We start from the raw sequence: 27,646 nt of genomic DNA, 5'->3' as shown, positions 1-27,646 counted from the left end.
ACTTCCTCCAGCTCTCCCTGTGGGGAGGAGGAGGAGGGACTCCGTGGTCTTGTTGGAGCCCAGTGATAAAAACCTTGGCCTTGGTTCACAGGCTGCTGGGAATAGCCCGAGCCTCAAAGTTTTTCTACTGTTAAAACCAAATGTCAGCATGCTCAGACTGGGGAGACTCTGACAGCTTTAGGGGTACACTAGGGAACACAGTAGGAGATGAGCAGAACCTTTGGATACTTGGTCGAGAATCCTCAACAAATTGCAGTGGCTTGTTCTTGACAATGGCATTACTACATATCTTCATTAATTCTCCCAGCTGTGTCCTCCTGGGAAGGTGGGTGTTTCCACAACTCCATCTTTCCGACCCCCTGAGTTGAGTAGATTATCATGACCAAATTTGGCTTGGGCTTCACCATATAATCATTGGAAGTGACTGCAATGCCACATTACTGTCCCAAATGTTTCTGTGCCTGTGCTGTTTCACTTTAGCCGTGGAGCAAACTGTGACTTCTAAGAAACGCCAAAGAGTGGGTGTGTGGTGCTTGTCCTCAGTTGAAGAATCTCCAGAGAATACTTCAGTCAGAGGCTTTCAGGGAAATGTGTTGCTAGGAGGCCGCTGTGAGGGGAAAAAAAAAAAAGCAGAATGCATAATTTCTCCAGCTTGGCCCCACATAAGAGAGATCGTTCGTCTCAGAGCATCGGCATGCTGGATGCAACAGAGACACTGAGATGAGCAGGCATGGGGTCTTTTTTTGAGCTACTCAGAAAAATCCCTGTCCTGCTTCCCACGACGTTCAGACCAGCGTCACAGGCTCCATTGAAATTAAGAAGAAGGAAATGAGGGGAAGACGGACAGATATGGAAGAGGGAGGAGAAATTAAGAGACACTAAAAGGGACTGAGAAATAGAAAGAGACTACCAGGGAGGCTTGATGGGAGTGAGAGATGTGGACCATAAGGAGGGGTGAAATGACCTCCAGGGAAAGCTGGAAGATCTCTGGCCCTTTGCGAATGTGCTGGTGTATCCGGCTTCCACAGCGACAGTTGGAGCGATGACTCTAGTTCTCCAGTGATCATGCTCTCCAGGGCAAGGACAGAGCGATCAGGAAGTATTAGTGCTCACTGAAAAAATGAAGAACATAACAGCAATGCTGTTTCTTCCAACTTCTGGCATACTTAATAGCAGAAGTGGCTCCAAAAATAGCACTGATAAGCTTGTCATAAGTGTTGTGTTCAAAGCTGCACTTTGTCGAAGTCCATTAATCATCCTACTGTACTTTCTCACATGGCCCGGGATCTCTGTTTCTCTTTAGCATGTTGACCTCTTGCTTCTTCTATCACAGGGCAATAAGAATCAAGGAGTTATCATATTCACATGACTCTCCCTTTATTGTTTCCTGAATCTCACACTCGAGGTGCATCAGACTGCCATCACACTGTTGGATTTGACTTTGGTTTGGTTTGATTTGCACCATATCTGTCCTTCCGGCTCTCACTTATATGGTTTGGGCCTTACTGTTCAGCAGTACTGAGCAACAATGACTCCATGAGATGAACACACCTCTCCTGTTGCTCAATCTAGACTGATGTGGAAACTCTGGGAGTTTTAGCTTAGTAGCTTGCCAAAAATCCAGCCGTATACAACAAATTTCCGTCAAATTCTTATTCAACAAATCAGGCACTATTGCAAACTACCTGCTAACACCATGACTAAATGGGACATTCATTCATTGATTCATTGATTCATTCATCTTATCAGTTCTGCTTTAATCTGCTCAGGGTCATGGTGCATCCAGTGCCAAATCCTGGGGTCACTGGGTGAGTTGCCAAAGCATGTCACATCATCTGGTTTTATTACATGGTGATTTAATTCTTGATTCTGGTTAGTCAGAAGGTGTTGAATAATTTTCAATCACAGTAGCTCTGACAGGGGCTGCACGGTGGTGTAGTGGTTAGCGCTGTCGCCTCACAGCAAGAAGGTCCGGGTTCGAGCCCTGTGGCCGACGAGGGCCTTTCTGTGCGGAGTTTGCATGTTGTCCACGTGGGTTTCCTCCAGGTGCTCCGGTTTCCCCCACAATCCAAAGACATGCAGGTTAGGTTAACTGGTGACTCTAAATTGACCTTAGATGTGAATGGTTGTCTGTGTCTATATGTCAGCCCTGTGATGACCTGGTGACTTGTCCAGGGTGTACCCTGCCTTTCGCCTGTAGTCAGCTGGGATAGGCTCCAGCTTGCCTGCGACCCTGTAGAACAGGATAAAGCGGCTAGAGATAATGAGATGAGATGAGTAGCTCTGACAGCTCTACATTCATTAATTTGTGCTAGCAGCGCTGGTGCAAATTGTTAGTTTCACTCAGGATCTTTCTTCTTCTTCTTCCTCCTCTTCTAACATTTTTAGGGTGCTATTTCTCCATCAGTTTTCAACCAATCATCAGCAAATTTCACATGAAGAATACCTCTGGGCTGAATTAAGTTGCTATGACTTTTGGTGCTGATCTGGATCACTGAACCAGAATGATGCATGAAAAATGGGATTTTTTTCCTCACTAAGCATCATTCTCTATCTCTTACCGTTCTGGATCTATAGGGTATAGTGACCGGACGTCCCAGTTTGCAAGAGCTAGCGTAAATCACTGTTACTTTAGCCACAGTATCGATCTAGTTCAACATACATTATTGTTTCTATAGTAACTACTTCTAGAGTAACAGTCTCCTCCAGAGACTGATCTGACCCAGCATGCTAGCCAGATCCCTATGCTCCACTGCTACTGGTTGCCTGACTCATCCTCCTCACTGCTCCTGCCCAGTCCGCTCAAGACTGCTGTGTGTCCTGGCTCTCCATTGATAGAATGGCCTTCCCATTGAGGCCAGAACTGCCGACTCCCTGACCACCTTCAAATGCAGACTGAGGACCGACCTCTTCAGGCTGCACCTTGCCCCTGCTTCCCTGCCCACTGTGTAATCACGTAGCGGCCTTAGCAGTCTTGACCATCCCAGGCTGTGTACTGTCTAGCCTGGTCCTGATGACTCAAGATTAGCCATTGGGGTTTTATTTTTCTCTATTTAGTTGCACTTTGTCGGCTCATTTGTATGGTTGAATTGTTTTGTTTTCCTTGGCTGTTTGCTGAGACTTTAACAGAATATTACACTAAATGCTATTCTGTCACTTGTTCATTTGGCACTAGAACTTTCTTGTCTAGTAGTTCAGCACTTCTTGTTCCTGACTTTTGCACTTGTTGCATGTCGCGCTGGATAAGAGCGTATTCTAAATGCCTGTAATGGAACTTGTACAGTGGACTCTTCATGTAATCGAAAGCTGCATCCCAATTCTCATTATGTACTAATGGCAGTTAAGTACCTACTACATGACTGTTCTATGAGTATACTAGCGAAAAGTAAGGGCACAATTTTGGACGTACTCTGCCGCCATCTTACCTGTCCACCAACCCAGATGTTCACAGATAATGTATGCCCCATGTATACTTCTTTGTCCCATAGCCGGAAAGGGCTGTAGGGGCACCACTGATGACACTTTAACAGTCCATCATTGGTATGTCTAGGGCATTTTAAACTTGGCAGAGCCCATCCCTGTCCAAGCTTGATCAATGGACAATTTAGAGTAGCCAGTTAACCTAACTGCATGTCTTTGGACTGTGGGGGAAACCGGAGCATCTGGAGGAAACCCGCGCGGACACAGGGAGAACATGCAAACTCCACACAGAAAGGCCCCCGTCGGCAGCTGGGCTCGAACCCAGAATCTTCTTGTTGTGAGGCAACAGTGAGGCAACCACTACACCACCGTGCCCCCCCCACATATACTACGTAATTAAAAATAATTTCTTCAAAAGCAGAAATGTTTCAATTCCTGATACCTTTGTACACCACTGCAACAACTGACTTCACTTCAGACAGCCATTTTCTTTCTTTTTATTTTTCCTCAATGGAATTTTTCTTCTGTTATTCGGAGGCTTCAGTTGAATTATGGGATAGCATAGTGTGGAATGCTTACATACTACAGATGTAATAGATCATCCAGCTACTAGTAGTACTGACTACCATTAAATTCCTACTGAGTATTCGGATGCCGAATACTGCTTTTACGCAAAAAGTATGGACGTATGCGTATTCGGATGCAGCCTAAGACTAACTAAGGCTACGTTCACACTGCAGGCTGAAGTGACTCAAATCCGATCTTTTCGCCCATATGTGACCTGTATCCGATCTTTTATTGACAATATGAACGACACAGATCCGATTTTTTCAAATCCGACCCAGGCCGTTTGGATATGTGGTCCTAATTCCGATTCCTATCCGATCTTTTCATATGCGACTTCAGTCTGAACCGCCAGGTCGCATTCATCCGGCTTACACGTCATCAACAAGCCACAAACGTCACTACTCTGCGCTGAAGTAGGCGGCGGGTCTCTCAAAAAAAGTTACAACAACATGGCGCATAATCACGGGCGCAGATAGAGGGTGGGGCTCGTCCCACCCAGATTTAAATTCACCTCGTTCGGTCCCCCCCACTTATAGGGAGGAAAAAACGTCTATGCTGTCTTTCTTTGCATAAGGCAAACCTCACGGAAAAATCAAAAGACTAATTACCATTCGGTTTATTGAGGTGCACGGCAGTGTATACATAGTTGCAACAACTCACATAAAACAAAGACTGATATTCGGTTGGTTGAGCTGCGCAGACTGCACAGGTTGCGAGCTCGAGCTTGGTTGCTATGGTAACCCACAACAAGTTGACAGGCATATCGGGGTTGGGGTTGGTTTGCTGGCAGCTTTGTCCCCCCCCCCACAGTTTTTTGTCCCCCCCAGTTCAAAAAACGTATCTGCGCCCCTGCGCATGACATCAATGCGAGGGACGCTTCGGGCTGTGAAGGTTCTGAATCTTCTCAATGGAAGGACGCAGAGGTTAGGGAGCTGATTTCCATTTGGGGGGATACAGCTATTCAAGCTAGATTGGATGGGTCATACCGCAACCGGGCAGTTTTACTTCCGTAAACACTGGCCATGCTCACTGCGTGTGACGTCGTCGTATCCTGCAATGCGCATGTGGAACACTTTTAGGTCGCTTTTCGTTCATACTGAGGATCACATACAAGTCGCATATATTTGTTAATGTGAACGACCTCACAAAAAAATCGGATTTCACAGAAAAATCGGAATTGAGCATTAAGCCTTGCAGTGTGAACGTAGCGTAATAGTATGGACATATGCGTATTCGGATGCAGCCTAAGACTAACAATAAACGTTGATATGATGAGGCTTTCTGGAAGGAGACTTTTGGAAGGAGTCTCTAGTGTCAGTGTTTTTTAAGAGTGAAAGATGTAACATATTTCTAGGTTCCCATGGGGAAGCCATGGGCTAAAGGTTGGAGAAGCATCTTTGGGACCAAAAGGTCACTGGTTTGATTCCCTGGACCAGCAGGAATGGTTGAAGTGCCCTTGAGCAAGGCACCTCACCCCCAACTGCTCCCCAGGCTGCTCTGGATAAGGGTGTCTGTTAAATGTCATTAATGCAATTTTTGTAATTGACACTGCTATATCATTAACATGTACTGTCAGGTTCACATCAAATTCCACCATCCACCCATTTTTAATAAAATTTTAATTAAAAAAAATCTGAAAAAAAAACCCTAAAGTGTTGCTAAATACCCATAAGTTCCTCTAAACACGTCTGTGGTATTCACTGAAGCCGGAGCTGCTGTTGTCAGGAGGAATTAAGTTTTATCCAGGAGACTGAATGTTGTGGTAACAGAGAAGCTCATGTTGAAGGCAGATGTTATCTGGACTGTTTGAACAAGCCTGGATGGATGGGTGGAGCGTTAGCCTGGTGACCACGCTGTTTCTTTTTCAGGCTTAGAGATTACGATAAGAGCATGCTGACTTCAGCATCCATCCATAAATCTTTGTCTTATTCTCTGTATTTCTCTCTCCCACTCATGTGATTACGGTGAGACAAAAAGAAAATGTGCATGAACTCGAGTAACTTTAAGCATTAAAGGGGCAATGGGTAAAAACGCATCTCTAGCAGTTATAAGCTAAATTACTGTACCATAACACTAGAATGATTTGTTTACTAGCTAAACTCGTGCCATTCATTCCCATGTACATGAATCACAATTAAATCACATTACTAGTCTAGCATTTGCTAGGACATCTCAATTTATTAGCAACAGTACAAGATATCGAAGCTAGCTAACCTTAATAATATTGCTAAGCATAAGGTGACCAGATTTCCCTAGTCTGAAACCGGGACACTTTTGCGCGCGACCATGCTCGTGCACGCACACCTTTTTTTCACGTAGACGTGACACTCAGAGAGGTGCTCTTATCATTTTGTTGAAGCTCACATTTATCAACATCTCACATGAAATAAAACAAACAGGCATTTTGTTATCTAGTAGCATCGTGGTATACAGATCAGTTAAATTATGGTCAGACAACAGATTTTGTAACGGCTGAGAATAGGCCAGGCTATGTCCATAGGCCAAATTTACACTAATTTATTTCACCTGTTTGTGAGAACACCAAGAAGAATGCACATGCACATGTAGGCTCATCTCATCTCATCTCATTATCTCTAGCCGCTTTATCCTTCTACAGGGTCGCAGGCAAGCTGGAGCCTATCCCAGCTGACTACGGGCGAAAGGCGGGGTACACCCTGGACAAGTCGCCAGGTCATCACAGGGCTGACACATAGACACAGACAACCATTCACACTCACATTCACACCTACGCTCAATTTAGAGTCACCAGTTAACCTAACCTGCATGTCTTTGGACTGTGGGGGAAACCGGAGCACCCGGAGGAAACCCACGCGGACACGGGGAGAACATGCAAACTCCACACAGAAAGGCCCTCGCCGGCCACGGGGCTCGAACCCGGACCTTCTTGCTGTGAGGCGACAGCGCTAACCACTACACCACCGTGCCGCCCCACATGTAGGCTATATCTCTAAAATTGTATGCACTATAGCATGAACTTAAAAAGTAGATATGTGACCTCAACATAGCCTAGGTCAGAATCAACCTTACTAACCATTCCCCACAACTGAATGAATAAAGCAAGAAGATGTGTACAAAAGTGAACACTTTAATGGAAGGCAAGCTGTTCAACACAGCAATATGGCCAAACTGTCAGAATGGTATGTTAAACAGAAACAAAAAAGGGACAAGTGATTTGAGAATATATACTACGGAAGCCGAGAGAGGATATAATCTTTTTTTATTCACCTTGTTATCCCGAGATAACGACATAATTAATTCAGGATCTCGAGAAAACAACACAACTAATTTGAGATCTCGAGAAAACAAAACCATTATTTCATGATCTCAAGTAAAGAGCTGAGAAATGGTTCATTCAGGTGCGCCAAGAGACTTGTGATATGCTGACTTTGGGGCTATTTCTCATTCTGTATAGACACAACTTTGGTGATTAGAAGGCAATATTTTGATCAGGGGTTGACACAGGGAGAGATTGCATTAAGTCTTTTAATAAGGGATAATTTCAAAATTAGTCCACGGCACCTCCGCAGAAGACTGGCCCGGCTTCGTCTCTACCGACGGAGATACAGTGATCCAGCTGAGATCATGAAATAATTGCTTTGTTATCTCGAGATCTCGGAATAACGGTTTTGTTTTCTCGAGATCTCGAATTAGTTGTGTTGTTTTCTCGAGATCCTGAATTAATTATGTCGTTATCTCAGGATAACAAGGTGAATAAAAAAAGATTATATGAAGGGCCTCTCGCGGCTTCAGCAATAAAGGAGGAGAGGGGTGACAGCCCGAGGAAAGCCCCCACAGGAGCGCACATCATTTGCAGCATAGGCTACCCAACTCAGTACAAGAACAAAACACTTAGTGTGTGCAGTAGGCTTCGTGCACATTGTTCTGCACCTCTCGGAGGAAGGGGTAGGTGCCCTGTAAATCTTTGGAAAAGGTACATTTTTTTTTCGGCATAATTGCTGCGGCATTACTGCTGCTAGCTGCTAGACAAAGAACATTCGCGCCAGTTACTGTTTATTTTATTGTTGCATGGCAACCCGTTCTGTTGTCTGGAATAATGTGGCTAAATAAACACCCATGCCACAGGGCCAGGGGGCAGTAACCAGGAAAGTTTGCGATTCCTGTCAATTCATCAAAATAGTAAATGCAGACATTTCTCTGCTATGATTCCCACGCTGCTCAGTCGCAAACGTCGCGAGTGGTGAAAACCGGGACATATCCGTGTCCCGACAGACTTTTGTCGGGACTCGGGACACACAACCCAAATCGGGACTGTCCCGGTAAAACTGGGACGTCTGGTCACCCTAGCTAAGCAACATTAAACAAAACTTGATTGCTGAACATGATTTATTATGGAAAAAGGCTTTCCTAGTTTTATTACTGGAATTTAAATACAAGCACAATTAGCCTGCTTAATTACATCAGTGACTCTTACAGTATTATCTTATATTAATTCATTAGCAAATGTTTTATTTAGATTTGTTTCCAGAGTAACCTAGCTTGTGAGCTAGCTTACAATCAGTGTTCTAGCTCACAGCTTTCAGTAACTTGATGTAAGGTCTTAGTTAGCTTTATTACTGGAGTTAGCTAACCTAGCTCACTAGCTACCTTACAGACACTGTTAGCTTGCTTAGTTAGCGTAACAACATTGATTATCTCAGCTTACTTTGTTAGCAGCAAAGCCCTCATTAGCTATATTACCAGACTTAGAAAACTTAGCATGCTAGCTGGTTACTCACCACTCGCTCACTTACAGTTAGCTTTATTTAGCACGAGGAGTTTGATTTGCTAGAAACATTTTTATTTTTTGAAGAAAATTATGGGTTTTTTTGGTTTTTGTATCTGATAATGCTGGGCATTAGCAATGGATTTTGTTAGCATTGCTACTGCTGCTTTTCTACACACAGTTAGCTTGCTTAAATAGCACACCAGTTTCATTTAGCTTAGCAAGAATGTTTTCATGAGCTTAAGTCAACGTGGCATTTTAGCTAGGCTACAAACATCATTCTAGCTTGCATACAGTGCCCTCCACAATTATTGGCACCCCTTAGCAAAAAGGGTTAGAAAAAAATTTACCTTTTGGTGAAGTTGCTTCATCTCACACTGAAAAAAATGAGAAAAATCCAACCTTGAATGGAAATAAATTTCTTCAGAACAAAAAAATCCCTCCTCAAGAAATAATTATTTTCAACAAAATCATATATGCCACTATTATTGACACCCTTGCATTTAATACTCTGTACAACCTCCCTTTTCCAGTAAAACAGCCCTGAGTCTCTTCTAGAACATTTTATATATAAGGTTGGAGATACAGAGCAGGACATCTGAGACCATTCCTTTTTACACAATCTCTCCAGATCATTCAGGGTCCTTGACCCTTTCCTCTCTGGTGCTCTCTCGTCTTCAGCTCAGCCCACAGGTTTTCACTGGGGTTCAGGTCAGGAGACTGAGATGGCCAGGGCAGAAGCTTGATTCTGTGCTCAGTGAAGCATTTTTGTGTTGATTTGGATTTGGACATATGCTTCAGATCATTGTCCTGCTGGAAGATCCAATGACGACCCAGTTTTAGTTTCTTGCCAGAGGCAGCCAGATTCTGATTTAAAATCTCCTGGTGTTTCATGGAGTCCATGATGCCGTGGACCCGAACAAGGTTTCCAGGCCTTTGGAGGAAAAACAGCCCCAAAACATCACAGAACTTCCACCATATTTTAAAGTTGGGATTGGGTTCTTTTCATTATAGCTGTCCTTCTTTTTACACTAAATTTACACCACCTTGAGTGTTTATTGCCAGATAGCTCCATTTTTGTTCCATCAGACCAGAGAACACGGTTCCAGTCAAAGTTGTAGTAGCATTTCACAAACTTCAAGTGCTTACGTTTATGGTTAGCTGACAGAAAAGGCTTTTTTTTCCCCCCTGGTGGACCTTCCAAATAATCTGGAGGTGGAGTCTGATGGTGGTTTTGGAGACTTGGAAACCCTAAAAATTTACTTTTTCTTGTAATTCACCAACACCGATCCTTGGGAATTTTTTTTTTTGCCTCTTTTATCCTCCTCCTCACTGTACACTGGGGTAAAATAAGCTCGGGTTCTCTTCCTGGCAAGTTTGTACCAGTTCCAGCTGGTGTTCACATTTTTATTATTGCCCTAACAGTAGAAACAGACATTTTCAGTTGAGTAGTTTTTTTTTTTTAAATTTACTAACCATTCCCTGACTTATGAAGATTAACACACTTCTCCTTCATTTGCTTTGTGTATGTTTTTTATCTTCCCCATGCTGATGGATGACTAAAGGAATTTGGCCTCTGTGTCACCTCATATTTGTTCCCTAGTTAATCAGGAAGTTATGGATTACAGCTTGAAAGTTCCTACACACTCCAATCAACTCAAACATGTACAATTTAAATGGGAAACATACTTCAGTTACATTGTGTTCGCTATCATTTCCAGGGGTGATAGTAATAGTAATGCATGTGTTTTTGTTGAAAATAGTTATTTCTTGATTGAGGGTTGGATTTTTTTCAGTGTGAGATGAAGCAACTTCACCAAGGATCGATCGATCGATCGATCGATCGATCGATCTATCTATCTATCTATCTATCTATCTATCTATCTATCTATCTATCTATCTATCTATCTATCTATCTATCTATCTATCCCTAATATCATAAATGACTAGATGGGGTCAGTTTTCCTGTATGTCATAATGATCGAGTGGAATTTAAAGTATCAAGTCATTACATGCATTTATCATATATCCTAATTACATTATGTAATAAAACATGATGGTAATACAAAATTCTCTTGAAATTACTTCCTGGCACGTGTGTATTTAAACCGTGTTGGGTCCCGGCAAAGACAAGAACACTGTTGAATGAATTCCATTAGAGCGCAAATTACCTTTAATGATAAAACGGCAGGCAATTACGTTCACTATTACAGCGGTGTAGAGGTGAGGCTGTGCATGCACCGGGGGCAGAGGCTAACATATGGCACAGCTCAGAGTGAGACCTCCTTAATAAAGCTAACATTGTCATGACTGATGTATGGCAGTGCTGTAGTGGCCACTGAAAGATTCATTTGTCTTCTCAATTAAGAAGGAGCTAAAAAAGAAAAGAAAAGAAGTGAGAACCTGGGGAGTCAAGTAGGTGGAGGGGTTGTGTACTCTTCACTGTGCAATGTGTTAGGAATCGGGGTTTGGATGAGCGCCAGGAAGAGCCTGGGAGTCAGATTGGGACTCCGCCCTCTGTATTAACTCGCCTATCCCCCCTTCCCCATCCCTTTTTATTCCTCATTTGCAGAGTAGCCAGGAATCCCTTCCCCTGAGGAGGAGGCCTGCTTTCATGTGGGGAGCCGAGCACCGGCAATCAGGGAGCTAACCACACCAACTAACTCCTTGTGCTGCTCACACACACACACACACACACACATACACACATACGCATGTTTTAAATACTTTATTCACTTTCACATAGAAGACGAATGAATCAAAGAGAACAAGATACTCGAACGACCACACACATGATGATTGTAGAAAACACTAATGAGGGCATTTAGAATGTGCATATTTGTTTGTTTTCAACATGGAGAAGCTGCGTTGCGTGCTTTATCCTCTGCATTTTGACTACACACACACACACACACACACACACACACGCACACGCACGCTGCTCCTCCTTATCAGACCAAGCATCATGCGTCATCATGCCTCACATTCTTCTCAAGGCTTAGTACTTCTCAGGACCACAGCACTCGAAATAAACAGATATTGAGGGCTGGGAACACACTTTAATTTTATAAAAGAGCCAAATCAAGGAAAATTGGGAGGCCACAGACAGAGTAATGGTTTCCCTTTGGCATTGTTTTCTGATTCCTGGTTACTTAACTATCTACAAAGAGAGAAGCTCTTTGAACCCAAGAGACTGTTATCAGACTAAATGGTGGCTGTTAAAATGGATGTTTATCTAACACGTCTTTTTTTTTGTCTAAAATGACATTCGATATTTAAATTATTTAATTATTTGAGGAAATTATACAACCCCGATTCCAAAAAAGTTGGCACAAAGTACAAATTGTAAATAAAAATGGAATGCAATAATTTACAAATCTCAAAAACTGATATAGTATTCACAATAGAACATAGACAACATATCAAATGTCGAAAGTGAGACATTTTGAAATTTCATGCCAAATATCGGCTCTTTTGAAATTTCATGACAGCAACACATCTCAAAAAAGTTGGGACAGGGGCAATAAGAGGCTGGAAAAGTTAAAGGTACAAAAAAGGAACAGCTGGAGGACCAAATTCCAACTCATTAGGTCAATTGGCAATAGGTCATTAACATGACTGGGTATAAAAAGAGCATCTTGGAGTGGCAGCGGCTCTCAATGGGAAGAGGATCACCAATCCCCCTAATTCTGCGCCGACAAATAGTGGAGCAATATCAGAAAGGAGTTCGACAGTGTAAAATTGCAAAGAGTTTGAACATATCATCATCTACAGTGCATAATATCATCAAAAGATTCAGAGAATCTGGAAGAATCTCTGTGCATAACGGTCAAGGCCGGAAAACCATACTGGGTGCCCGTGATCTTCGGGCCCTTAGACGGCACTGCATCACATACAGGCATGCTTCTGTATTGGAAATCACGAAATGGGCTCAGGAATATTTCCAGAGAACATTATCTGTGAACACAATTCACCGTGCCATCCGTCCTTGCCAGCTAAAACTCTATAGTTCAAAGAAGAAGCCGTATCTAAACATGATCCAGAAGCGCAGACGTCTTCTCTGGGCCAAGGCTCATTTAAAATGGACTGTGGCAAAGTGGAAAACTGTTCTGTGGTCAGACGAATCAAAATGTGAAGCTCTTTATGGAAATCAGGGACGCCGTGTCATTCGGACTAAAGAGGAGAAGGACGACCCAAGTTGTTATCAGCGCTCAGTTCAGAAGCCTGCATCTCTGATGGTATGAGGTTGCATTAGTGCGTGTGGAATGGGCAGCTTACACATCTGGAAAGACACCATCAATGCTGAAAGGTATGTCCAGGTTCTAGAGCAACATATGCTCCCATCCAGACGACGTCTCTTTCAGGGAAGACCTTGCATTTTCCAACATGACAATGCCAAACCACATACTGCATCAATTACAGCATCATGGCTGCGTAGAAGAAGGGTCTGGGTACTGAACTGGCCAGCCTGCAGTCCAGATCTTTCACCCATAGAAAACATTTGGCGCATCATAAAACGGAAGATACGACAAAAAAGACCTAAGACAGTTGAGCAACTAGAATCCTACATTAGACAAGAATGGGTTAACATTCCTATCCCTAAACTTGAGCAACTTGTCTCCTCAGTCCCCAGACGTTTACAGACTGTTGTAAAGAGAAAAGGGGATGTCTCACAGTGGTAAACATGGCCTTGTCCCAACTTTTTTGAGATGTGGTGTTGTCATGAAATTTAAAATCACCTAATTTTTCTCTTTAAATGATACATTTTCTCAATTTAAACATGTGATATGTCATCTATGTTCTATTCTGAATAAAATATGGAATTTTGAAACTTCCACATCATTGCATTCCGTTTTTATTTACAATTTGTACTTTGTCCCAACTTTTTTGGAATCGGGGTTGTAGAATCACATACTGGATGTAAGAAAAAAACCCACAAGCGAGTAGCCTGATTTTGATGGCTATCCAAAAACATCAGGTCGCCAAGTGTTTTATTCCTCTTATACAACAGCGATATTGGATTGATGACAATTGAAGAGTTTGGTTCCAAAATGCTATATATCCAATTCCATTGTTTCGAGAAAAATCACTTTTTCTGATTACAGGAAGTGATAAAAGGAAAACCACTGTATCCTGTTTTAAAATTTATTGACAAACTCGTTAATGATAATAAACTTCAAAAATGAAATCCAGAACTAATTAACAGCTTTTAACTGACCAAGTAGTTTTTTTTTTGTCAAGTCGCTACATATCCACACCATGGCATTTCCCCCCATAATGCTACATATCCCTTTCTATTTAAAGTGCATTTAACCATGTTCTTTAATGACAGATTATTTTATTTTATAGATTATTTTATTTTTTAGATTATTTTATTGAAATTATTCATAATTCAGCATGAAATTGTCCAATAAATGAGATAACTGACGAAGCAATTTCCTACTTCATGGGCACAACCATCTTAGAAGACTTCACGCCAGTGGTGGCCTCTGAATGGACAAATGAATATGTCTGGTTTTGAGAAAAATTGGTGATGGTGCTTGTTGCATTTTGGAATAAAAGGTCGTAATGCAGTGTGTAAATCAATGGCAGATATCGTGTTTTGGTGAAAACTGAATATGGTATGAGTAAGATATGATAATTGCTGATTGTTTGGTGGTGGGAGTTTAAATTTTTCAAATTTGGCGTTTATCGCATTTTGGAACCAAACTCTTGAATTGTTTATTCAGTAAACAATCGTTTCATAGGGTTTTTTTTAGACTGTTTTGAGTTATATTATACAGTAATTAACAAAGAAAAGCATGTCATCAATATGATGTTTATTTCTAATTTGTGGAAGGAAGGACTCAACAATATCACGATGTACTGTAATTTACTTCATGAGCACATGAACCATGAATTAATATTATAAATACAGGACACTTTTTCCATGGAATAAAAATGTGTTCGATTCCCTTCTAGCAGGTTTATTGATGGCATGCAATACTGTTATCATATCACTTATCCTCTGTGTATTACGCCACTCTCCCCAATGGAGAATGAGCGTGCAATATTGTTACAATATTGCATGTTGTCAAGCCAACACGACATCACACATCAGCACTCATGCGAAGATCCAATGACAAAACTTTTCTTTTGCACATGTGCACAATCATTTCTTTGTCGGCCGGGAGAGAGAGAAGACGAGGCTAATCCAGTGCTAGGTTTAAGCACGAAATAAATAAACTGAAACTGAAGATGCGTTGAATACCTGAAAGGCTACCAAAACTTTATTATATATTCTTCAAGCATATTTACAAGAGAAAAACATACCAACAGACATAAAAAAAACTGGAAAAGAGACACGTCGGAGATGTAAAATTACAACCCTGATTCCAAAAAAGTTGGGACAAAGTACAAATTGTAAATAAAAACGGAATGCAATGATGTGGAAGTTTCAAAATTCCATATTTTATTCAGAATAGAACATAGATGACATATCAAATGTTTAAACTGAGAAAATGTATTATTTAAAGAGAAAAATTAGGTGATTTTAAATTTCATGACAACAACACATCTCAAAAAAGTTGGGACAAGGCCATGTTTACCACTGCGAGACATCCCCTTTTCTCTTTACAACAGTTTGTAAACGTCTGGGGACTGAGGAGACAAGTTGCTCAAGTTTAGGGATAGGAATGTTAACCCATTCTTGTCTAATGTAGGATTCTAGTTGCTCAACTGTCTTAGGTCTTTTTTGTCGTATCTTCCGTTTTATGATGCGCCAAATGTTTTCTATGGGTGAAAGATCTGGACTGCAGGCTGGCCAGTTCAGTACCCGGACCCTTCTTCTACGCAGCCATGATGCTGTAATTGATGCAGTATGTGGTTTGGCATTGTCATGTTGGAAAATGCAAGGCCTTCCCTGAAAGAGACGTTGTCTGGATGGGAGCATATGATGCTCTAGAACCTGGATATACCTTTCAGCATTGATGGTGTCTTTCCAGATGTGTAAGCTGCCCATGCCACACGCACTAATGCAACCCCATACCATCAGAGATGCAGGCTTCTGAACTGAGCGCTGATAACAACTTGGGTCGTCCTTCTCCTCTTTAGTCCGAATGACACGGCGTCCCTGATTTCCATAAAGAACTTCAAATTTTGATTCGTCTGACCACAGAACAGTTTTCCACTTTGCCACAGTCCATTTTAAATGAGCCTTGGCCCAGAGAAGACGTCTGCGCTTCTGGATCATGTTTAGATACGGCTTCTTCTTTGAACTATAGAGTTTTAGCTGGTAACAGCGGATGGCACAGTGAATTGTGTTCACAGATAATGTTCTCTGGAAATATTCCTGAGCCCATTTTGTGATTTCCAATACAGAAGCATGCCTGTATGTGATGCAGTGCCGTCTAAGGGCCCGAAGATCACGGGCACCCAGTATGGTTTTCTGGCCTTGACCCTTATGCACAGAGATTCTTCCAGATTCTCTGAATCTTTTGATGATATTATGCACTGTAGATGATGATATGTTCAAACTCTTTGCAATTTTACACTGTCGAACTCCTTTCTGATATTGCTCCACTATTTGTTGGCGCAGAATTAGGGGGATTGGTGATCCTCTTCCCATCTTTACTTCTGAGAGCCGCTGCCACTCCAAGATGCTCTTTTTATACCCAGTCATGTTAATGACCTATTGCCAATTGACCTAATGAGTTGGAATTTGGTCCTCCAGCTGTTCCTTTTTTGTACCTTTAACTTTTCCAGCCTCTTATTGCCCCTGTCCTAACTTTTTTGAGATGTGTTGCTGTCATGAAATTTCAAATGAGCCAATATTTGGCATGAAATTTCAAAATGTCTCACTTTCGACATTTGATATGTTGTCTATGTTCTATTATGAATACCATATCAGTTTTTGAGATTTGTAAATTATTGCATTCCATTTTTATTTACAATTTGTACTTTGTCCCAACTTTTTTGGAATCGGGGTTGTATGTAAAAAAGATTCCGCGCTAGCAAGTGATTGACAGTTTGTACACAAACATGGCCATGAGGTTTGCTTCATTAAAAATGGAAGATTTAGAGAGAATTTTGAAAGAGAAAGATGCGCTGAACACCCGAAAGGCAACCAAAACTTCCCTGGATATTCTTCACGCATTTAATATTCTGCATTAAATATATGGAAAAACAGGAAAAGAGACACTTCGGAGATGTAAAACTTCTGCACTAGTGAGTGACTGACAGTTTGTTCACAAACATGGCCGCAAGGTTTGCTTCATTAAAAGCTGAAGATTTAAAGAGAAAGATGTGCTGAACACCCGAAAGGCTACCAAAACTTCATTAGGTATTCTTTACGCATATTTACAAGAGAAAAACATACCAACGGACATAAAAAAACTGGGAAAGAGACACATTGGAGATGTAAAACTTCTGCACTAGCGAGTGACTGACAGTTTGTACACAAACATGGTGGCGAGGTTTGCTTCATTAAAAGCTGAAGATTTAAAGAGAAAGATGTGCTGAACACCCGAAAGGCTACCAGAACTTCACTGGATATTCTTCACGCATATTTACAAGAGAAAATCAGACCAACAGACATAGAAAAACTGAAAAAGAGATCAATAGCGGAAATATTGTCAAAGTTCTACTTGGAGGTGAGGAAAAGTGACGGAGACTTTTACAAGAGGATTTCATTCGTGGACTTCACTCAGCAAAGCCCTTTTGTTTTCAACAATTGTAATGGAACAATTAACTACGACCAAAAGTAACTGTGAACTTGAACTGTCAACCTGGATAGAGCTTGTATACAAGTTGGGTTGTTGTTCAGGCTTTTTGGACTTTTGTACCATTTTTATTGTTAGAACTTTGACTTTATACAGTACATTGGATTGACAGAACACTGAATTACATTCGATCAGAATCAGCATTCAGTATTGGTCAGTTACCCTCCTGTTCTTAACTTTTTGTAAAATCTATAATTGTTCCATCGAATGTGTATGTATAATAATAATAATAATAATAATAATATTGGCTGTTTTTTTGTGGTATATCAGATATATTCCATTCAGCTACTCGTCTTCGACTCGTTCAATATCATGCTAGCTGAATGGAATATATCTGATATACCACTCAGAGCCAGCCAATATTATTTAAATATTTATTATATTGTTTATTATAACGTTCTGATTGGTTAGGCATTCCTGATTATTTTTCGATCACAGCAGCTCTGACATTAGTGCAACAGGTTACATGTTATAGGTTTACGTGTATTAACGCATGTGCTCGTTCTCCAGTTGTAATACGTTATCGTTTCTATAGTAACAACTCATTCACGGGGGACTCAAAATAAATGGATAAAAATATTGAATGAAGCAAACAATAACGTACAATAACACTGTAGAAGTTTTCTATAAAGAGACATTTATTTAAGAATTTATGGACGCAGTATCTTGTGTCATAGCCGATATAATTAATTAATTAATTAATTAAGTAAGTAAGTAAGTAAGTGTTAGAAGGAGCTCAGCAACAAGACCAACTATTTAAAGCTGCTAAAACACAAGCGTCACTTAGAACAGGAACTAAGTGACGTTCCACAACATTAAATGTAGCTAAAGCAGGATAAGAAGTAAGACACGTTTTCCTTTTTAATAAATAAGTAAATATTTATTGTGATCTTGATGGTAAACTGACACCCTGTGATATAAAACACTTCAAGATGTGCTGTTAGAGGAAATTAGTATAAATATTATTTTTATTTAAGATTAGATACAATTAGAAGAAATCGTGCATGCTGATTGGTTGAGAAATTTGGATTATTTCTCGATAATCACCTCAAGTGACTTGGCAAAATGGCGGCCGATCGGTTTGTCACTGTAAGTGAGGAAGATTTAGAAATTACAACCCCGATTCCAAAAAAGTTGGGACAAAGTACAAATTGTAAATAAAAACGGAATGCAATAATTTGCAAATCTCAAAAACTGATATTGTATTCACAATAGAACATAGACAACATATCAAATGTCAAAAGTGAGACATTTTGAAATTTCATGCAAAATATTGGCTCATTTGAAATTTCATTACAGCAACATATCTCAAAAAAGTTGGGACAGGGGCAATAAGAGGCTGGAAAAGTTAAAAAAGGAACAGCTAGAGGAGCAAATTGCAACTCATTAGATCAATTGCCAATAGGTCATTAACATGACTGGGTATAAAAAGAGCATCTTGGAGTGGCAGCGGCCCTCAGAAGTAAAGATGGGAAGAGGATCACCAATCCCCCTAATTCTGCACCGACAAATAGTGGAGCAATATCAGAAAGGAGTTCGACAGTGTAAAATTGCAAAGAGTTTGAATATATCATCATCTACAGTGCATAATATCATCAAAAGATTCAGAGAATCTGGAAGAATCTCTGTGCGTAAGGGTCAAGGCCGGAAAACCATACTGGGTGCCCGTGATCTTTGGGCCCTTAGATGGCACTGATCACATACAGGCATGCTTCTGTATTGGAAATCACAAAATGGGCTCAGGAATATTTCCAGAGAACATTATCTGTGAACACAATTCACCGTGCCATCCGCCGCTGCCAGCTAAAACTCTATAGTTCAAAGAAGAAGCCGTATCTAAACATGATCCAGAAGCGCAGACGTCTTCTCTGGGCCAAGGCTCATTTAAAATGGACTGTGGCAAAGTGGAAAACCATTCTGTGGTCAGACGAATCAAAATTTGAAGTTCTTTATGGAAATCAGGGACGCCGTATCATTCGGACTAAAGAGGAGAAGGACGACCCAAGTTGTTATCAGCGCTCAGTTCAGAAGCCTGCATCTCTGATGGTATGGGGTTGCATTAGTGCGTGTGGCATGGGCAGCTTACACATCTGAAAAGACACCATCAATGCTGAAAGGTATATCCAGGTTCTAGAGCAACATATGCTCCCATCCAGATGACGTCTCTTTCAGGAAAGACCTTGCATTTTCCAACATGACAATGCCAAACCACATACTGCATCAATTACAGCATCATGGCTGCGTAGAAGAAGGGTCCGGGTACTGAACTGGCCAGCCTGCAGTCCAGATCTTTCACCCATAGAAAACATTTGGCGCATCATAAAATGGAAGATATGACAAAAAAGACCTAAGACAGTTGAGCAACTAGAATCCTACATTAGACAAGAATGGGTTAACATTCCTATCCCTAAACTTGAGCAACTTGTCTCCTCAGTCCCCAGACGTTTACAGACTGTTGTAAAGAGAAAAGGGGATGTCTCACAGTGGTAAACATGGCCTTGTCCCAACTTTTTTGAGATGTGTTGTTGTCATGAAATTTAAAATCACCTAATTTTTCTCTTTAAATGATACATTTTCTCAGTTTAAACATTTGATATGTCATCTATGTTCTATTCTGAATAAAATATGGAATTTTGAAACTTCCACATCATTGCATTCCGTTTTTATTTACAATTTGTACTTTGTCCCAACTTTTTTGGAATCGGGGTTGTATGAAAGAAGATGGAAATAAATATAATATTTTAAAAATAATCACGGTGTATTTATACTGAAACAATTATCTGTCTCAGGCTCAGTGAATATCGATGATTATCATATGACCCATACGGACCCACACGCACGTTCTTAGAGTCACATGACTGGGCAGATACGGATTTTTGAATCCGGTCTGAAAAAAGTCGTATGCAGCCCTGGACCCGTTTCCCTTGTTTTCATTGTGTTTATCTTACTCTTGTTGTCATCAAGGTAGCGTTGAATACATCGTAAAAAGGAAGACAAAGTGCCAGGTTTGCAGTTTAAATTTCCTTTTTACTTCGCTTGTATATAGAAACTACACAGCAAGCTGTCGAGCTCCTTAGAGGGAACGACTGATGTGTCTTTCCTCCTTACCTTCAGCAAGAAATCTTTTGAAAACATTCATGTTATAATTAGCTTTTTTATGGCATTTTCTTGTTGTCCTTGTATTGTCCTTGTATTGTCCTTGTATTCTTGTTGTCTTTGCTCGAAAATACCTTTTTTCATTTTCTTCTAAAATTTCAGCTTGTTCAATTAGGTCTGTCTGGAAAGGCATCTGGATAAAAAAAATTCACATTCACTGTGTTCGGCTGAGTCACTCATTTTTCAAAGTATTTGTGTATGCTATTTAAAAAAGGTCATATGATAAAATGCTTATTGACGGAGTTAGGTCGGGCCGAATGGGAAAATATTTGGTTCTTGATCATTTGTGTGCTCGGTCCGTCCAGCATGACTTTGAGCCAAATATTTTCCCATCCAGCCCGCCCACTCAGTCAATAAGTACAGATTGTTATACTGTACATACAGGACACTTTTTTGATGAAATAAAAACATGTGTTCTATTCTCTTCCAGCAGGTTTCATTCATTTGGTTTGATAGTATGCAATATTGTTAGCATATCGCTTATCCTACGTGTATTACGTCACTTTTCCCACTGGAGAATGAGTGTTGAACATGGTTTATGATATTGCATGGATGGTTGTCAAGACAACATAATGTCACACGTCGCAGATGTAAAACTTCCACACTAGTGAGTGAGCGACTGGGACAATTTGTAAACAAACATGGCCACCAGGTTTGCTTCGCTTTGCTAAATAGATAGTTTTCACATGACGTCACAGAGTCGGGGATTCCCTAGTGGCGGCCATCTTGCGGGTCAAGCTTACCGTACGGGTGACTGAGCACACATTGTAACGCGCGAGTACAAAGTCTTCAAGAGAACCCAAGCAGGCTATTTAAAGCTAGCAATGGTGCACACCTGTTGTATTCATGGCTGTCGTAATAGGTCAGATGATGAAGTCAAGCGGAGCTTTTATGGAATTCCCACTGTACGGGAGCACGAAGGCGAGCAAACAAAGAAACTCAGCATACAGAGGAGAAATCTATGGCTTGCGAGAATCAACCGCAAGGATTATCAGCCTTCCAAACACAGCAACGTCTGCTCCAATCATTTTATAAGTGGTAAGTTGTTTAAATAAACAATCAATTGTGTTTAAGTTTGTTTTTGGAAACCAAAACATCATGTGAACAATCTCTGGAGAATGCCTAACTGGAACCGCTGAGTGTACGTTTACATTGTAATGTAGATACACTTAATATCGCTCGTTTGTCACGTTTCTATTTGAAACTTGTCACTTCACTCACGCAAGGGTCATTTTTGAAAAACATTTTAGGTCTATTCTGTATGATTTGATTTGTGTTTGGGATGCAAACAGGAAGTATAAGGATGAGAAAAAAACAGTTTAAATCGGAAAGCTGCGCACATTTGCGCAGCTCGAGCGGTGTGCAGGACTGCGCAAATGTGCGCAGCTTTCCGATTTAAATTGTTTTTTTCTCATCCTTATACTTCCTGTTTCATGGACTGTAATGGATTTGCTTATTTAGTAATTTTCATACAGAATTTACTTTGAAATTATAATCAGACACTCCAATGCCCCCCCTAAAAAAAAATCGGATCTGCGCGATTCAGGCGGCATCCGCCAAAAGGCGCGCTGTGAATATATAAAAGTTGTATATATCAGACAGCCTTTAAAGTTTGATGAAGTCAGTTTCAGGCTTGGGAGCAGGCTTTGGCAGTTTCAGGCTTTAGCAGCCCTGCATAGTCACTTGAAAATGCATCTTTGTCAACTTCCTAGGGGTCAATTCCCCCAATCAAGGCCAGTTTGGCTGCATACCGTTGTCGTGAGATGTCGTCTAATGTATCTATATACCTCTGTTTGCTTGATTTTGCCGACATTGATCTTTATTTTAGAAAACTGACTATATAACTTCATAAATTCGTCCGAGATAACGTAGCCGGTAGTGGCGATGGTCCGTTTTGTTTGCCCCGCAAGATGGCGGCTGGGGGGCGTTCCCCGGAATGCCGTGACGTCAGTGAAAACTATCTATACAGAATATTTTGAGAGGGTTTTGAAAGAGAAAGACGCATTGAACATCCAAAAGGAATGTGTATGTATAATAATAATAATAATAATAATAATAATAATAGTAATATTGGCTGGCTGACTTTTTTTTGTGGTATATCCGATATATTCCATTCAGCTACTCGTCTTCGACTCATTCAGTATCATGCTAGCTGAATGGAATATATCTGATATACCATGAAAAAAAGCCAGCCAATATTATTTAAATAATAACCTTGATTTTGTCTCATTTATTATTCACCGAGATTCACTTCATCTTTGGGGAATAATTGTTAAATGTCAACAGCGACTTCACATTAGGCTGTGATTATTATTATTATTATTATTATTATTATTATTATTATTATTATTTCCAATAGTCTCATGCCCTTTAGTGTTTTATAATCAGAGATGGACAGTAACGAAGTACATTTACTTGAGTACTGTACTTAAGTACACTTTTTGAGTATCTGTACTTTACTTGAGTATTATTTTTTCTGGAAACTTCCGACTTTAACTTCACTACATTTGAAAGACAAATATCGTACTTTTCACTGCACAACATTTCTATCAAGGTCCTCGTTACTCGTTACTATGAAGCAGCTTTGAAAGTGGATGTTTTTTCTTTTCTTTTCTAAAACGTGATGGTTTCTTCACAGGTGACACTGAGACAGCCGATCAGTAATCACTAGAGTCACGTCACGTCCATAGACTGTATAAAATCAAGTTCAATGATCTCTCCGCAGCATTATTTAACACGATCAGTTGATGGCGGAATGGAAGGAGGCGGTTCTTCTGGGGAATGCACACACACCCATGGCTATAGCTAGAACCCATGTTTCAGTTTTTTGAAAGGATTAGAGTCGTTTCGTTTTAAATGTTTGCTTTGTTCGCCTAAAACGAGCCACATCACAGCCTACAAAAACTCACCATCCAACCTGCAGAAGCATATTGAGATATATAAACATTTTATTCCAAGAGAAAGCCTGCACTGAAGTTGTGTGTGCTTTTAGAGCTAGCGATAACATTGCAACAGCTATGCAGTCTGGTTAGTCAAATGACTTTCTATGGATTTGCCCACCGAGTTGCCGTAGCCTTGTCCACAGCTAACGTTAACACATAGCTAGTTAACTTGGACACTGCTAGTAAGCATGTAAACACGGAGTTACGCTAACATGAATAACGTTAACTTTAGCATAATCTTGCCAAATAAACAGAATGTAGAAATCTAGTAATGTTAGCTACCCAGTATGATTTTGAGTTTGAAAAGAGTTTGCTAGCATGTCAGGTGGGGCTTCAGTGCTACAGGTTCTACAAAGTAGTCAGAAAATCCTGTCGGTTGCTTCAGAAGCATTAGGTTTTGCAAGCATTGTAGCAATAATACAAAAATGCGTTGACAGAAAATGTATTTTTAATACTTAAGTATTTTTAAAAGCAAATACTTCAGTACTTGGGGTGGCATGGTGGTGTAGTGGTTAGCGCTGTCGCCTCACAGCAAGAAGGTCCGGGTTCGAGCCCCGTGGCCAGCAAGGGCCTTTCTGTGCAGAGTTTGCATGTTCTCCCCGTGTCCGCGTGGGTTTCCTCCTGGTGCTCCGGTTTCCCCCAAAGACATGCAGGTTAGGTTAACTGGTGACTCTAAATTGACCGTAGGTGTGAATGTGAGTGTGAATGGTTGTCTGTGTCTATGTGTCAGCCCTGTGATGACCTGGCGACTTGTCCAGGGTGTACCCCGCCTTTCGCCCGTAGTCAGCTGGGATAGGCTCCAGCTTGCCTGCGACCTTGTAGAACAGGATAAAGCGGCTGGAGATAATGAGATGAGATGAGACTTCAGTAAAATTTGACTGGACAACTTTCACTTGTATCGGAGTAGGGTCAGTCCATGAAATGGGGTTACCAAAATGTGACATAGAGGGAGTCACTTAAAACAATTTACAACTGAAAACAACTTTTATTTCCATGAAGCATTGACCATATAAGAAAATATAACATAGTTGTTAAGATAACTCCTGCTCTACAATGTATGATAAAATCCATAAATATTTACCCGGTTGCTAATGTAACAAGGACACGAACAAGCTTTTAAAAATAAAGGAAAAATATTGATAAAATCAATTTTTTGCTTTTATTTGCTTACTTTAAACATTAACCCTGAATAAGAATTCATTAGAAATATTAGTTCAACATCATAAACACTGAAAATATGAAATACCAGTATTTCACAAACTTCATAAAATCTCTTTAAGATTTGAACAATAACAACAGTCATTAACAGGAAACAGTTTCATCCTATATGGGGTAAATGAGATTATTGAATTCATTACTTTACTTAGTCACACTTATATCTGCACTTCTCTAGCTTAATTTCTTAAAATAACAAGAACTTGCACCCTACCCCACGAAGTTGCGCATGTAACGAAGACACAAACTTTTCAAAATGTCCCAGAAATGTTTGTTAATATAGGTTTTATGAATAGATCTGCTCTTGCGGCGGCACGGTGGTGTAGTGGTTAGCGCTGTCGCCTCACAGCAAGAAGGTCCTGGGTTCGAGCCCTGGGGCCGGCGAGGGCCTTTCTGTGTGGAGTTTGCATGTTCTCCCCGTGTCCGCGTGGGTTTCCTCCGGGTGCTCCGGTTTCCCCCACAGTCCAAAGACATGCAGGTTAGGTTAACTGGTGACTCTAAATTGACCGTAGGTGTGAATGTGAGTGTGAATAGTTGTCTGTGTCTATGTGTCAGCCCTGTGATGACCTGGCGACTTGTCCAGGGTGTACCCCGCCTTTCGCCCATAGTCAGCTGGGATAGGCTCCAGCTTGCCTGCGACCCTGTAGAAGGATAAAGCGGCTAGAGATAATGAGATGAGATGAGATCATAAACACTGAAAATATGAAATACCAGTATTTCACAAACTTCATAAAATCTCTTTAAGATTTGAACAATAACAACAGTCATTAACAGGAAACAGTTTCATCCTATATGGGGTAAATGAGATTATTGAATTCATTACTTTACTTAGTCACACTTATATCTGCACTTCTCTAGCTTAATTTCTTAAAATAACAAGAACTTGCACCCTACCCCACGAAGTTGCGCATGTAACGAAGACACAAACTTTTCAAAATGTCCCAGAAATGTTTGTTAATATAGGTTTTATGAATAGATCTGCTCTTGCGGCGGCACGGTGGTGTAGTGGTTAGTGCTGTCGCCTCACAGCAAGAAGGTCCTGGGTTCGAGCCCTGGGGCCGGCGAGGGCCTTTCTGTGTGGAGTTTGCATGTTCTCCCCGTGTCCGCGTGGGTTTCCTCCGGGTGCTCCGGTTTCCCCCACAGCCCAAAGACATGCAGGTTAGGTTAACTGGTGACTCTAAATTAAGCGTAGGTGTGAATGTGAGTGTGAATGGTTGTCTGTGTCTATGTGTCAGCCCTGTGATGACCTGGCGACTTGTCCAGGGTGTACCCCGCCTTTCGCCCGTAGTCAGCTGGGATGGGCTCCAGCTTGCCTGCGACCCTGTAGAAGGATAAAGCGGCTTGAGATAAAGAGATGAGATGAGATCTGCTCTTGCTGGCCGCCATTTTGATGCCATTGATAGCGACGAGAACACGTGTTGTGGTGTGTGAGATCCCGCGAGAAGTTATCTCGCGTCAGTTCAGCTGACCTAGACTGAGTAAATAGGTCTCGCAGGTTGTGAACGAACCAGGAAGTGAGTGGACGCTAAGTTAGGATGTGAGAAAAAACATCGATAATTTCTTTTATTGCCGTTTGTTTAAATTTCTTTCTACCTACATCGTTTTATAGTATATTCTTCTTTATATTAAAAACATCAATCATGATTTCAACTCGTTTTATCATTTTTTATAAGCCTGGTTTCTAACGTAACACGGTAGGACACCACAATGTTACGTTCACAACCTATTTTTAGTGGATGAATTCGAAGCTAAATAGTTTATAGAACCTTCTTAACTTTATTATGCAAGTGTAAAACTAAATTGCAAGTACCATGAAACTAATTTTATTGAAATTCTCAGAAAGTAATGAAGGTTTATTTAAGCTCAAAGTCAGCAAATATTCCATGTCACAAAAAACGTGTCATCCGTGTCCAGTCACAGGGGAAGAAAATGTTTCACATTTCTTTATTTCAAAAGAAAACTTCATTTTTTTTATTTATTTTATTTCTTCAAACAATATTTATGGATAATCTGCTAAATATTTCTTTAAATCATGGAAATTAAAGATGAAATGATTATGTAAACCCGGACCAATGAAAAGTAACATCATTTCATGGACTGACCAAGTAACATTTAACCAGTGGGATCTGTACTTTGACTTAAGTAATAAACTTGGGTACTTTGTCCACCTCTGTTTATAGTACATACAGTACACGACTTAATTCTCTACTTAATGCTGAATATGTGAAGAAGGAAATGAGATTAGCAACGAAGCGAAGAATAATATTGTTTTCCTCGCATGCACAGTTGTGTGGAAGCTCATTCCTCAGAGCGTATCTGTGATAAATTGATATTTGCTTAATGATCTTAATCACTTTCGGCTAATCACGATCACACAAGTGCCACTGCTGTCACTTCATCCAGACATAAGCAAACAATATGTAACATCAAGTTCCTGTTAACAACTACTCAGAAGCACTAAATAATCGCAATGAGGCACTTGTACAGACTAAACAAGCCATTGTTCACATACATTCATCAAAGCAAAGAAAAACATCGATAATTGATGAAATTTCATCATCGGTGTCCATTAACCCGATCCGGAGTACTTTATCTTACAAACAGATTGTGTATTTATTTTAGGCTGCAGTTAGAGATGTTAGAGATGAAAATTTTTTATTACATCATTCGTTCATTACTTCACGTCAGATCATGACATAACAGAATTTTTCATGTTAGAGGATTGCTGTTACTTGGTTATGTATGGAATATGAATACAGCAACATGTTTCTTTTTTTTTTTTTCATGAGAAAAAGCTTGTAAAATTGAGTCATGAGTCATGCCGGAGTGTGTCAAGCCAGTAA

This window comes from Neoarius graeffei, chromosome 6, assembly GCF_027579695.1.
Source record: "Neoarius graeffei isolate fNeoGra1 chromosome 6, fNeoGra1.pri, whole genome shotgun sequence".
NCBI classification, from domain to species: Eukaryota; Metazoa; Chordata; class Actinopteri; order Siluriformes; family Ariidae; genus Neoarius; species Neoarius graeffei.
Note: the sequence above shows the minus strand (reverse complement) of the source record.